Genomic DNA, 13,215 nt, shown 5'->3' on the forward strand with positions numbered 1-13,215 from the left:
TTTTTTTTTTTTTTTTTTTTTGGTACCGGGGATTGAACTCCGGTCCTTGTGCTTGCGAGGCAGGCCATGGAACCGCTGAGCTAAATCCCCGGCCCTATGGGATACAGTTTCTTTGGCTGTAAAGTAAAGGAAGTTGGACCATAGCAGGGGAGGCAGAGCCTCGGACCAGCCATTATCCGGGGTATTTGCTGCAGTTTAAGACCAGCCCTGGGTCCTCATATTGACCCAAGGGATATTTTTCTCCTGGGAGAAACAGCAATGACCATAGAAGGTTTGATAGCTTTGGGGGAGAGGGGGTTGGCTGAGGCTCCAGTGCCCAAGAGGATCCCCACACTGGGAGCCTAAGGCTTGGGCCCCAAAATTTAGGGTTGTGGGGATACTGAGGTCCCTGGAAGTTGTATGTACCAGCTGAACAATAGGTGGAGGAGGCTGGACAAGGGCCCTTTGTATCTCCCAAGCAGAGGACCCAAGGAACTGCAGAGGAGGCTCAGCCACACAACACTGTGTCCATCCTGCTCTTACATGTAGTTGGCTGATCTAGAGCTTGCGGGAACCTGGGCAAGCTCCTTGGGCATAGAAGAGGCTTGATCTACATTTATCTAGACCCTGAACCATCCTAAGAACCAGTGGATAGAACCGGGAGGTGTGTGAATGTGATTGGCTTCATTTCAAAAAAAAAAAAAAAAGATCCTAAAAAGTACTGGAACTGGACCAAATCCTCTCAGTCAATGCTGAAGCTGAGTCCAAACATGCACTCTTGACTCCTAGACCAGAAATGGGGCAAGGGCACTCATTCATTCATCCAATCTGCACATCCAGGCGTTGAGGACCTCTGGGGAACTCTGGGATACAGTAGGGAGAAGACAGACCTGTCTTGGTCCTCCTGAGCTCACAGAGTAAGAAAGGGACATAAACAAGGTCTGTGACTTACAGAAGGCAAGCAGACTGGAATGGAAAGCAGAGAAGAAAAGAAAAAGTAGAAGAAGCTCAAGATGATGAGAAGCCAGGAAAAATGGGGAGTTCAGGGACCTACAGGTGAGATGAAAGAAGGAAAGAGGAGCGTAGAGGAGTCTCCTTTCACCCCCTCAGGAGCTGGAGGGTGGCAGGAGCCTGAGTGCCAGCCTGCACTGGCGTTCTCAGCTTAGTACCCTAAGCTGGTCTCTCCAAGGCAAGCCAGGCTGGGCCGGACTCAGAACAGAGGCTGCGAGTTGGCACAAAGGTCCCAAGGTGGGCAGCAACGGGAGCCATGCCGGCATAGGCAAACCTTGTAAAAGGTGGGCGTCTCGCAAACACGCTCCGGGCTCCAGAGAGGCGCGAGTCTTGTGCGCGCCCAGGCTACGGGACGGTCGCCGCGCACTCCTCCCCACTCCGCTCGCAGCGGCGCCGTCCTAGAGTGGGTGGCAGGGTGACTAGTAACTATCGAGGCGGGTGGGGGGCGGTGCCAGGGTCTGTCCATAGGCAAACCTTGTAAAAGGTGGGCGTCTCGCAAACACGCTCCGGGCTCCAGAGAGGCGCGAGTCTTGTGCGCGCCCAGGCTACGGGACGGTCGCCGCGCACTCCTCCCCACTCCGCTCGCAGCGGCGCCGTCCTAGAGTGGGTGGCAGGGTGACTAGTAACTATCGAGGCGGGTGGGGGGCGGTGCCAGGGTCTGTCTCCAGAAGGGCGGGCTGCCTGGAAGAGACCGGACACTCAGAGAGGTCGGCGGGCGCGGCCTGGGGAGGCGGCTGGTCCGACTGGCTCGAGTGCCGACTCAGCTGTGGGCAGGGAGAGCGCAGTGTGCTTGTGGCTGTCTCCCTGGGGCGCGGATCCGAGCCGGGGTGCAGCGCATAGCTGGACAGAGTAAGCACGCTACGGATCCGTGTTGAATTTGGTCTTCCCTGGAGCGTAGTCTGGGTGAGTGAGGACGGGTGCCCTGCTTGTAGGGTGTGTGTATGCCGCATGTTGGGGAAATCAGTGTGTTAGTGGGTGAGTGCACGCGCCCTGAGTAGTAAGAAGCTGAATTTACGGAACTTGCCTTTGTGTGTGCTCTGGTATGGGCGCCCCTGGGGCGTGAGGCCGTGGTCTGAGATCTGAGAGCTCCCAGAGACCTGCGGCACTCCTAACTTGCCCCGAGGGTCACTCAGGTGGCCGGCCCTCCAGTCCTGGGCAACAGTAAGACTAGAAAGGCAGGAGCATAGGACAGTTAAGACTTTAATCTGTCGCGAGACTTTTAATCTAGCAGATGATACTGTAGGAAGGGTAAATTAGGAGAAAGAGTGCCCCCACACCATGCTGCCAGTGCCAGGCTTGGAGCCCCTCAGGAGGCAGGCCCAAATGCCAGACCCTGCTGGAAACTAGCGCTGCAAGTGGGATTTATGGGACCAGGTGACTGCCTTTCCTCTCAGCATGGCATCCCCAGCTTGCCTGGGTCCACAGCCTCGTTTGGGATCTAAACTAGAATAATGAGCTTTTGAGGGTCAAGCTGGGGCCTCGGGGAAGTCTCAGTTATCTGTGGGGTGGAAATGGGAGAAAGGAGATTCTTTGAGCAGCCAGCCTGTAAAAGGAAGCCAGCACCTGCAAGTGAGAGGAAGACCTGTCACTTTTCCTCTCCTCCCTGCCTTGGGCTGTCCTAAAGTACCAAATAGGAGCTGGGATGTGTGTGTGGGCATGGTAAGCAACCTCCAGAAATGGCTGCTGTGCTTGGCCTGCAGAATGAGGCTGTGGCCTCTCCATGCCTGTCCTCCTCTTGCCCAAGACGTACAGGGCTCAGAGGCTTCCAAATCCCCCAAGGATCTGTGAGTATGAGGGTATCCCCCAAGGCCTCATAAATGACCCATAAAAGTGTTGATTTTTGTGGCTTTAAATCTTAGGACATTGTGCCTCCCTAGGTATTAATTTTGAGAATGATGATATCTTTGCCTGTTCAAATGCAAGGTTGCTTATAAGGATTCTTACAGAAATCAGAAAAGGGCCTGGTGTGTGTGTGTGTGTGTGTGTGTGTGTGTGTGTGTGTGTGTGTGTGTGTGTTGGTGGAGTGGGGGAGATGGGTGCCCACAGTGGATAATAGAAACAGTGCTCTAAATCTTGACCCTGGCTGTCAACAGGCTGGATGCAACCACAACACGGGTGGAGAGGAAATAAGTGACTAAAGCAAGTTTGACCTCAGACCTACCCCTGGCAGCCTCCCTCCCAACCCAGGGCATGTCCTCCCTCTACCATTGAGCCACATTCCCAGCCCAGTAAAGAAAGGGTTTTGTGAGTGAAGTATGATGCACAGGGAAGTGTAATATTCCATAGATTTAAATGTCCTTTGAAGATTCTAATAGGACACAGGTGCAATAGTGAAGGATTGTGCTGTTTATTGGAATTTAATTATTGGATGTCTTCCTCTCCCTATCCCTCCTCTGCAGAGGTAGCTTACTACTAACAATTTACAAAAATCCCTCATTTTATCCTCCAATGACCTGGTGAGGAAAGAATCCTTATCTCCGTTTTGCAGATAAGTAAATAGGTGCTCTGAGAGTATCTTGCTCAAAGTCCCAAAGCTCCAGGGAAACCTGGAGTCGTGCTTACCTGCCCTTCCTGTCTGAGACAGAAGACCCATCTTGTGAGGCGAATCCTCTGGCTTCCAGGCTGAAGGGTTTTTGAGTTTTGCCCTAGGAACCTGTCTTTGGGGCTTTCTTGTGGCCCTGTTACCCAGCTACTGCTAAGAGGACACCTGCCCAGGCCTGTTTATAGAACCAAGAAGACTTGCTGACCTGGGGAGGGGAGGAGGAGGTAATCCTGATGAAATCTTCCGTCTCTTCTAACTGCCTCCCGAAGGCCTGTCTGGTGCACCCTTCAGCCTACAACTTCCTCTGGGGCTGTCCTTAGGTCCTCAGATCTGCCCTTTCCCTGCTGTGGGGAAGCTGGCTGTGGGGCCCTCCTTGACCTCTATACCTACCCTAGAGAAAGGCCAGTTCAGAATGAGATCAAGCCATCTCTGCTTTCTCACGTTATCCCCGTTACCTGGCACAGGTTGGTCATAGCAGGTGGCAGGGAGTGTTTGATAAATGAGTGATCACGTGCAATGGCCTTGCTCTATGAAAGCATCAGAGGGTTCCTGAGCAAAGGAGTGCTCCCGCTGCACTGTCACAAAGTCTCTGAGGCCTGAGTATTCTTGGCCTGGAATGAATAGCAGAAGTCTCTGATAGGAAGGTGGGCACCCTGGGCTCTGGTACCCTGTTACCTGTCCTTGAAGCTCCCTAAAGGAGAGGCCGGGGCATGGAGGGCCTCTTTCAGACTTATACTGATGTGGCTTCCTGGTGAGTGCCCAGCCTCCCTGTCCAGTTTATAAGTGGAAGATTCTTCCCATGGCTGGACTGTGGGGATAGAGGGACGCACCCCACCTCATAGGGAGTCTAGAACCAAGTGACAGCTCTTCTTACCACATCTTTGTATGTGTGGTCTCTTCCTTTGTCTCCCTCCCTCCAGCCTCCCCCATCCTAGACAACTTCCATGTGACACCATGTTTGTAAAGGTCAATGCTGACCGTGTCCTTCTCTTCTTAAGCCTTAATAGGGCCAAGCTTCTCAGCCTGGCATATGAGCTCTTTCATATGAGTTCCTCTGTCCCTGACGCATTCCGTGCTCCTAACCTCCCATGCCAGCTGCACATGACCTCCTGGCCTTTCCCAGAAGGCAGCATTCACACCCCCTGAGTCTTGGCACTTGCCTGTCTTCAATGCTCTCCCACCTCTTGTTCACCTAACAAACCCCTAATCACCCACCAAGTCTCATCTTCTCTGGGAAGCTCTCTGGCCACCTTCCCCAGGCTAGGTAGGAGTTGCTGTGGCTCTGTGGCCCTTGGGTTCTCTTGATGCAGCCTAATCACCCAAGTAGACTCTATCCATATCTGTGAAGTTGGGTCACAAGAACATCGGCAAGTGTTTGTTGGGACTTCATAGCTTCTAGGAATGTGACTTATGACTGTGTTAATGCTAAATGCAGACTTCTGTGGTTCTGAGAATCCCAAACCAAAGGGAATCAGAATCATGAACAGCAAAATGAAGGAAGTCAGTGCTCCCTCCCAGAACCTGGCCCTCTTGGAACTGGATGCTGAGAATCAATGAATTTGAAAGGCTGAGAGGGGCATAATCTCAGTTTTGCAGACTTGTATATCTTCTGTTCTTTGCTTTTGCCCCCTTTTCCATCTGGCTTCTTTCATTTTTCCCTTACCTCCCAAGCCAGACCCTTTGTGGTCCTCCTCAAATCAGATATAGCTTCCCTTCCAGGAGTCTCCCTGACTGCTAAGACTGTGGCATCTGCCCCTCTGTTGGGAACACTTGGGAGGGCCCCTACTAAGGATGGTGAGCTCCTAGAGTTTAGCGTCTCTCTGTTGTGACGGACATATGCAGCCACCACATCAGGACAGTGTATGATTTGCTAATACCACGGAGTACCCACCTGCCCCTTTGTATTTCTCATTCCTCATGAGCTGTCCTATAGGGTAGTGATTCTCCCTATTTGACCAGTGAAGAACCCAAGGATCAGGGAAGGGTCTGATTTGACCAAGACTGCACAGACTGGGTCGTTCCAAGATGTAGCATAAACCCAGATTTTTTTTGGCCTCTGGCCTGGCTGGAGGCATTCCCATGTGATAGGTTGGGGTGGAGACCAGGGTTCTGAGCCTGTTGAATTCAGTAGATGACTCTGTAGCCCTGTGCAGGGGCTGGGCTGGGCTAGGCCAGCATCCAGTGGGAAGGGTGTTTTGAAGTCCTGCCTTGGTTGAGTTTCCTGATCTGAGACCTACCCAGTCAGATGCTCTAACTTCAGCCTCAATGAGTAGCCCTCGAAGCCAGAGAGGGAGTCCCAAGCGGGAAAGAACCTGGCAAGAGGGTGAGAGAGCCCAGGGATCTCCAGGAGGGGAAGAATCATGCCAACATTTGATAGCAGCTGAGGCAACGTCTGAGGTCACGCCTGAGCTGTTTGCCCAGGCCAGTCGTCGTGCTCTTGGTACAACATGTCAGGCAAGGCTGGGGGGTCTGTTGGTCTTCAGGCCTTGAAGGATGTTTGGGTGAGAATGGGGGGCTACTTCTAAGCTCCTGATCCTAAGCAGCCCACCTACTGTCCACTGCTCTCAAACCACAGGGGTGATTAACCATCCTGTTGCCTTTTTTCTGGCTTTTGCTTGCTTTCCTCCTCCTTTCTCTTCTCCCCCCACCCCGTGATTCCCCCACCCATTGTGCAAAATGCAAATCAGCAGCTCCACACAAGGAAGGTAAGCATTACGTATTGCAAGCACATACTAATAAAAATAAATAAATAACAGGAAAAAATGAAAACCACTAGCCGTAGTAGTACGTGATTATAGTTTCCACTATTGGAAGGCTGAAGCAGGAAGATTACTTAAACCCAAGAGTTTGAGACCAGCCTGGACAATATAGCAAGACCCCATCTCAAAGCAAAAACAAAATCAGCAAAGAGATATGAAAAACTCACATAATGAAACTATAAAAATGTACTAAAATTGAGGGAGAAGTAAGCCCTGTTCCTGGATGGAAAAGCCAAATTCTCTAAAAATTGCAGTGACTTCTGCAATCAGCCAATAAAAACAAATCACTTATGCTCACAATTCTAATTTTTTTAGTTTATTAGAACATTTTAGGTATACAATACAATTACATTCATCATTGGGATCTTGCACCTTTACATGACTTATCTTGGTTCTTATTTTTCCCCATTCCCCTGCCCTCCCTTCACCCCCTCCACCCTTCCGTTTACAAAGATATTGTTTCCATGATTTTCCTTTTCTCATATTTTTTCCTTTGCCTTCTTACTTTTCCCCACCCTTCCCACTTCCCCTACTCTTTTAGACCTTTTCTTCCTATTACACAATGTCAATTATACATTTTGATCCTTATTTACAGTTTTAGTTTCCATACCAGAGAAATTATTTGGTATTTACACAAGTGTGTCTTATTAATTTCACTTGAGAGTATGGCTTCAATGTGCATCCACTTAGCTATAAATATCTCTAGTTTTGCATTCTTTATGTCTGAGTAATACTCCTTTTTGTTTTGGTACCGGGGATTGAACTCAGGTCCTTGCGCTTGCAAGGCAGGCTACCAAACCGCTGAGCTAAATCCCTGGCCCCTCCATTTTATTTTTTAAAAACCACATCTTTATCCAATCTCCAGTTGATGGGCAATTAGGCTATTTCCAAGTTTTATTTATTACAAAATGCTGCTATAAACATGTGTATATGTTTATATATACTGTGGTATATCACTGTGGTATGATTCTTTTAATTATTTTGGGAAAATACCCAGCCGAGGAATAGCTGGGTCAAATGGGACCTCTAATTCTAGCTGTTTGAGGCATCTCCATATTGATTTCCACAGTGGTTGCACCAGTCTGCACTCCCACCAACAATGAAAAAAGGTTCCTTTCTCCCCATAACTCCACCAACATTTGTTATTGGTTGATTTCTTGATAGCAGCCGTTCTTTCTGGGTTGAGGTGGAATCTCAGTGTTGTTTTCATCTGCATCTCTCAAATAACCAGTGATGTGAAACATTTTTTCTGTGTTTATTTGCTGCTTTTACTTTTGTCTGAGAAATGTCTGTTCATTACAAAGGCTTTTCAGGAATATCTCATATTTATTTGTTTTTGTTTTTTGGGGGGTGGTTGTTTTTGTTTTGGGGTTTGTTTTTTTTTTTTTGGTACCGGGGATCGAACTCTGGACTTTGTTCTTGAGAGGCAGGCGGTGGAACCACTGAGCTAAATCCCTAAATCACATTTTAAAAGAAAAAAATGAAAGCCAAGGGTGGTGGTACACATCTGTAATCACAGCATTCTGGAAGTGGAGGCAGGAGGAGTGCCTTCTGGGCCACACAGTGAGTTCAGAACCAGCATGAATTATATAGGGAGAGCTCATCTCGAAAAGCCAAAAGGGGTGGGGACAGAGAGAGAAATGAGGAACACTCTCCCACTAGCTATCAGTCCGTATTCTAGAATTAAACACATTAAACCAACATGGTACAATTATAATAACACTAAAGGAGTTGCAAATGAGAAGGGGAACAAGAGGTGGAGTAAGGAACAGGAGGAGAGGAAGAGGAAGTAAAAAGAATTAGGGTGTGCTGTATACATGCACCAACTCCCCACGAATAACAGAATCATGTACTGCAAACATGTAATAATTTCAAAAAATTAAACAAACAGAAGCCCCAAAATGCTAGTCAGGTGTCCTTTCCTCTAAAAAGCCTTCCCTGGCTACCCATTCATTCTGGCTAGGGACTTCTGTGGTGACCTTCAGGACTGATCACTCTGAGGTTTTGTCTCTGGTGTGCCTTCTCCACCTTGACAATGACTATCTTGGAATCAGGAAGAGTCTGACCTCAGAGTCCCCAGACACCCTGTACAAGGACAGGCATAGGTATAGCCACATCTATGAAGGTAAGAAGAATGCAAGGTGAAGGGGTTTCTGGCTCCTGCTAGGGTCCCTGGACTGCTTCTCCTTGAGGATGGCCCTCAAAATGAGAAACTTGACCTGTGGTCAGTTGCTATGGCCTTGCCACTTATAGCCCTGCCCATAATTTCTGTGGGACTCCTTGTCCCTTCTTGTCTTCCTGGGATACTCCCCCTTTTTCCTTCCTTCCCCGTATGTTTATCTCTTATTATTTCATAAAATGAGCCTATATCAGGTTGGGGTATAGCTTAATAGTAGAGTGCTTGCCCAGCATGCAGAAGGCCCTGCATTTGATCCCCAGCATAGTAAAAACAAAGTCATATCCATCTCATATGACTATCTCAACCTCATGGGACAGGTTCCATTATTCTATTAAGAAATTGAAATTTTGATTTTGGAATTGAGACTTGTCCAGTTCCTACTGGGAATGGCAGAACTGGGATTTCTGTTTGCCCTTGTGGCATCCTCCCCTGGCAGAGACAGGCAGCAGGGGTCTCCAGGATGGTGACAGGACAGGGCCACCAGCCAGGCAGGCAGCACATTCCAGAACCACTGCAGTGGGAGGACTTGGAATATTGTCATACTGCCATGGACATTCCTAAGCCAGCCTGGGAACTGCCCTGGCTCCTTCTCCTGGCTTTGGGTTTAGTAGCCTGAGGCTACACAGAGAAAGACCCATACTGGTGGTTTACAGGCAAGGTTTGGTTCTGCCTTTGACTCTCTGGTGATCTTGGTAAGACCTTGAGCTATTTACCCCTTTCTGGCCTTAGTTTTTCTACTTGAGAAATGGGTATAATAACCATCCCCACCACTTAAAACTGGGGAGGTACTAGGCTGGGGATTTAGCTCAGTGGTTCCTCCGACTGCCATGCAGGGGCAAGGTCCCAAGTTTGATCCCGTACCAAAAAACAAAAACAAAAACAAAAATACTGGAGAGGTACTGAGAAAAGTAAATACTGGTTCCTGCTTGTCAGTTGCTCCTCTGCTGGACACTTGATCAGAGAAGCGTGGGTATGGGGGGTAAAGAGATAGTCAGAGAGCTTCCTGGGAACAGGGCCTGGGCCTGGCAGGATAGGAAGTAGTGGTCAAGGGCACAGCTTCTGAAGTCAAACCAGAGCTCCTTGCCGTTTGCTAGCCTTGAGACCCTGGAGAAGTTATTTAGCCTCTGAGTCTCCGGATTAAATGGGAAAAGGTATATAAACTTGGCACAGAGACAGCACCCAACTCTTGTTGTGATATAGATGTTACAAGATGGGAAGCTGCTGGACATGGTAGCACAGGCCTGTAACCACAGGACTCAGAAGGCAGAGGCAGGAGAATCACTGTGAACGTGAGGCCAGCCTGGGCTACATAGTAAGTTCAAAGCCAGCCTGAACTACATAGTGAGACTCTATCTAAAATAAGGGAAACTGCCCCTGGGTAAGATATGACCATGTATGTGGCTTATGTGCAGTGAGATGGGAAAACAAAGGTGGAAGTGTGTTTCCTGGAGCAGTGGCAGAGACCAGGTCAGCTAGGCCCTTCAGTGTGCTTGGATATTAACATGATCACCCCAGGGAGCTGTGGAAGGATTTGGAGCTCCCCAGAGTGTGATCAGATTTAGTGACTGCAGTGTGCAGGGTAGACAGGTGCAAAGGGAGGGGCAGAGACAGAATAGCGTGACTCCAGGGTGGAGTGCAGCTGAGGAACTTCACTGGTAGTTCTGCAGGGACTTGGTGGGTGATGGGTTTCTGCAGGGTGCGGTGAGGGAGAGGGGCTGCAACCTGTAAGGATGGTGGAGGTCCTTCTCAGAAAAGAGAGACTGAATTTGAGGAAGTGACAGTTCCCCCTCGCCTGCGACGAGAGAGTGCCTGGCAGAGCGGGGTGAGAAGGTGATGCTTTTCACCTTGTCACTGGACTCTAGAGTAGACAGGCAGATAGCAAACAGCCTGCTGGCCCAGTCAGCCTGAAGCAGGTGGGCAAGGTGTGACAATGGTGGAGGTCCTTCTCAGAAAAGAGAGACTGAATTTGAGGAAGTGACAGTTCCCCCTCGCCTGCGACGAGAGAGTGCCTGGCAGAGCGGGGTGAGAAGGTGATGCTTTTCACCTTGTCACTGGACTCTAGAGTAGACAGGCAGATAGCAAACAGCCTGCTGGCCCAGTCAGCCTGAAGCAGGTGGGCAAGGTGTGACAGAGATACACAAAGTACACAGTGACCGGAAGCACTTCCCAAGCCCCATCCTGCCTGGCCCTGTTCCTGCAGCCTCCACCCCCTTGCACTTATGGACCCAGCCTCAGCTGTCCCAGATCCCATTCCTCTGTTCTAGGGAAATGAAAATGAGAAAAGCTCCTTCCAGAAAGAGACCTTCTTTTTCCCCATCCTGTGCCCGAGGTCCTGGTGGGCTGGACCTGCCAGTGCAGTGGGTCCCCTGCCATTTCCTCACTGAAACCCTTTGTGTGACGCATGTGAGGGACTCACCGGTGAGACAAAAACCAGGGCTGGAGTAAAGAAAGCTGGGTTCTAATCCTGGCTCTGTCTTGGAGTCCTTGTGAAGCCTTGGGCCTCAGTTTGCTCCTCTGTTAAGTGGGGATTTGGCACAGATGATTTCCAAAGACTGTTTTGGACCTAACTGTCTAGAACAGCGATGGGGAACCTTTTAGAGCTTTCAGTAATACAAACAGCCTGCTGTGGCACGAGTGCCGTAGGTTCACCACCACTGGTCTAGACAATGCCGGTGTGCATGCTTCATGTGCATCTGAGCATGCTAGGTGTGTCTGTGCCTGTGTGTGTTTAGGTGTGGTGTGTGTGTGTTTATATCACCTGTGGCAGAATTCCAATGCCCAGGAGTAGAAGTGGCGAGGAGGGAGGCTCCGGATAGAGACCTGACTTGGGCAGAAGTACTATAGAATATGTGCTGAGCATGGAGGATATTGGCAAGTTTCCTGCTGTGCGGCTAAAGTGCAGTACCAGGACCGTGGGAGGAGACACTGGAGGCTGGGTCTACCCTGCAGGATATGGGGGAGATCTTCCCCTACACAGCTGCCTCCTGTGAAGGGGGTTGCCTGGGAAGGAGCTGGGAGCACCTCATCCCTGGAGCACGTGAGCTGGTAGTAGAACGTCAGGACAGGGGTGTAGGTGTGCAGAGGGCACTCTGACCAGGACAAGCACATGAAGTGACCTCTCTGCTTTTTTGGAGCCAAGGTTAGAACAGAGAAGGCAGCCCTGGGAGGGCTTGGCCGAGACGACTTACTGCACCCAGGAGCCACCCAGGTTACCATCTCCACCTCCCTGTGTTTGCAGGAGCCCCCTTTGGCAGCTGCCAGCCCTGAAAAATGCTGGAGGCTGGGCGTGGCCCGGTCCAGGGAACTTGTTTTTCCTGTTTCCCCGAAGAGCTCCCTGCTGGCCGTCCAGATGCACATTCATGAGTGAGGAACCTGAGCCTGCTGAGCATCCAACCCAGAGACCAGGGGCTGGTCAGGTACAGGTGGTGTGCGAGGTGGGCGGGCCCATGGGCTGGGAGGCTGGGCAGGTTAGCTGGGATTAGCTTGGGGGAATTCTAAGGCAGTACCTTTCCCTGCTTTTTTATCCCAGGGTACAAGGAATTAGGGCTTTGGAGCCAGACAGTGCTGCAGCACTGGTTATCCTACCCGGTTTTTCCAATTCTTGGCAGTGTGACTTAGAACAAATAGCTTAATTAACCTCTCTGGCAGTATCTACCAAAGGGTGTGGTGGGGGCTGCCTGGAGCTGCTCAACCTGGGCCTGAACAGGAAGTGTAGGAGCAGGGACCCTAGAATGGGGAACACCTGATCAGACTGGAACCAGAGATGGGCAGATAAGAGCATGTGGGCTGGCCTCTGACAGCTGACCCACCTCTGGAATTCGTACACCTGACTCCTTTGGTGTTTCCCTGACCCATCTGGGCTCCTGCAGCTGTTGAGGGAGACAGTCTAGGTGTCCATCTGGGGTAGGAGAAGGCCCCAAGTAAGCCAGGCTTCCAGAAGGGCCAGGCTACTCATAGCCATCTAGACTCAGCAGCTGAGAAATCTCTAAGCACCATTGTCCTCCTATAGGCTGTCCAAGAAGGGAGGGAAAGGAGGGGTACCTTCAGCTCCTCTGGGCTCCCACAGCCTCTTATACTTGCTTCATTCATTTTCTGTGTCCTGTACTCACTGCTGTGGGACCGGCCTCTTGCTAGGTGAAAGGGACAGAGAAAATCATTTGATGGAGCCAGCCCTCAAGGAGCTCCTAGGACACACTGGGGTGAAAGGACAAATTACCAGCAAGGCCTGAGGATAGCCTGAAGAAGGCTATGATAAGTGACCTGGTGATGAGATATCCTGGCCAACCTCCACCAGGCCATCTGGGGACTCCGTCACTATGGCCCTAGTCTAGACTGACCCTGCTTCCAAGAGCCTGAAGGGAGGGACAGAAGGGAGTGCAGTGTGGGTGGCTTCTGGAAGGGCTTTCCAGACAGAAAGCCCAATAGGAACAAAGGCAGGGAAGTCCTGGACCCTCAAAGGGCTCATATCTCTTTCTAGACCCAGAACTTCTAGAGTGGGGCCAATGAGTGCTGAGAGGGGCTAGTGACAAAGTCAGAAAGAGCAGTCTCCACAGAGCTCAGGGTGAGGTCCCAAGCACTGCTGGGGTCAGAGGAGGCCTGAGGGAGAAGGCAGAGGACCAGGGTGTCACCCTGAAGCAGAGGCTGGGTGGCCGGGGATTTAACTCAGTGGTTCTGCCACCTGCCTTGCAAGACCAAGCGCCCGAGTTCAATCCCTGGTACCAAAAAAAAAAAAAAAAAAAAAAAAA

General features: G+C 50.4%; 1 protein-coding gene and 1 long non-coding RNA gene across 4 annotated transcripts in view; one reads left to right on the plus strand and one right to left on the minus strand.

The window, feature by feature from the left end:
* Positions 1 to 1,390, minus strand: part of LOC104847702 — a 20,453-nt gene extending 19,063 nt beyond the window's left edge. Inside the window, exon 1 of the long non-coding RNA XR_002024696.2 lies at positions 1,265 to 1,390. This is a non-coding gene — a long non-coding RNA (uncharacterized LOC104847702). The remainder of the gene's footprint in view (positions 1 to 1,264) is intronic.
* A 273-nt stretch (positions 1,391 to 1,663) lies between these two features.
* Positions 1,664 to 13,215, plus strand: part of P2ry2 (purinergic receptor P2Y2) — a 21,062-nt gene continuing 9,510 nt past the window's right edge. Inside the window, exons 1-2 of one of the 3 annotated variants that reach the window (XM_010603246.3) lie at positions 1,664 to 1,893; positions 11,709 to 11,886. The gene's annotated coding sequence lies outside the window, so the exon portion shown is untranslated. The remainder of the gene's footprint in view (positions 1,894 to 11,708; positions 11,887 to 13,215) is intronic. The other 2 variants (XM_010603247.3, XM_010603248.3) reach the window with 2 other exon arrangements.

This window comes from Fukomys damarensis, unplaced genomic scaffold (assembly GCF_012274545.1).
Source record: "Fukomys damarensis isolate Sample0158 unplaced genomic scaffold, DMR_v1.0_HiC HiC_scaffold_16, whole genome shotgun sequence".
NCBI lineage: Eukaryota > Metazoa > Chordata > Mammalia > Rodentia > Bathyergidae > Fukomys > Fukomys damarensis.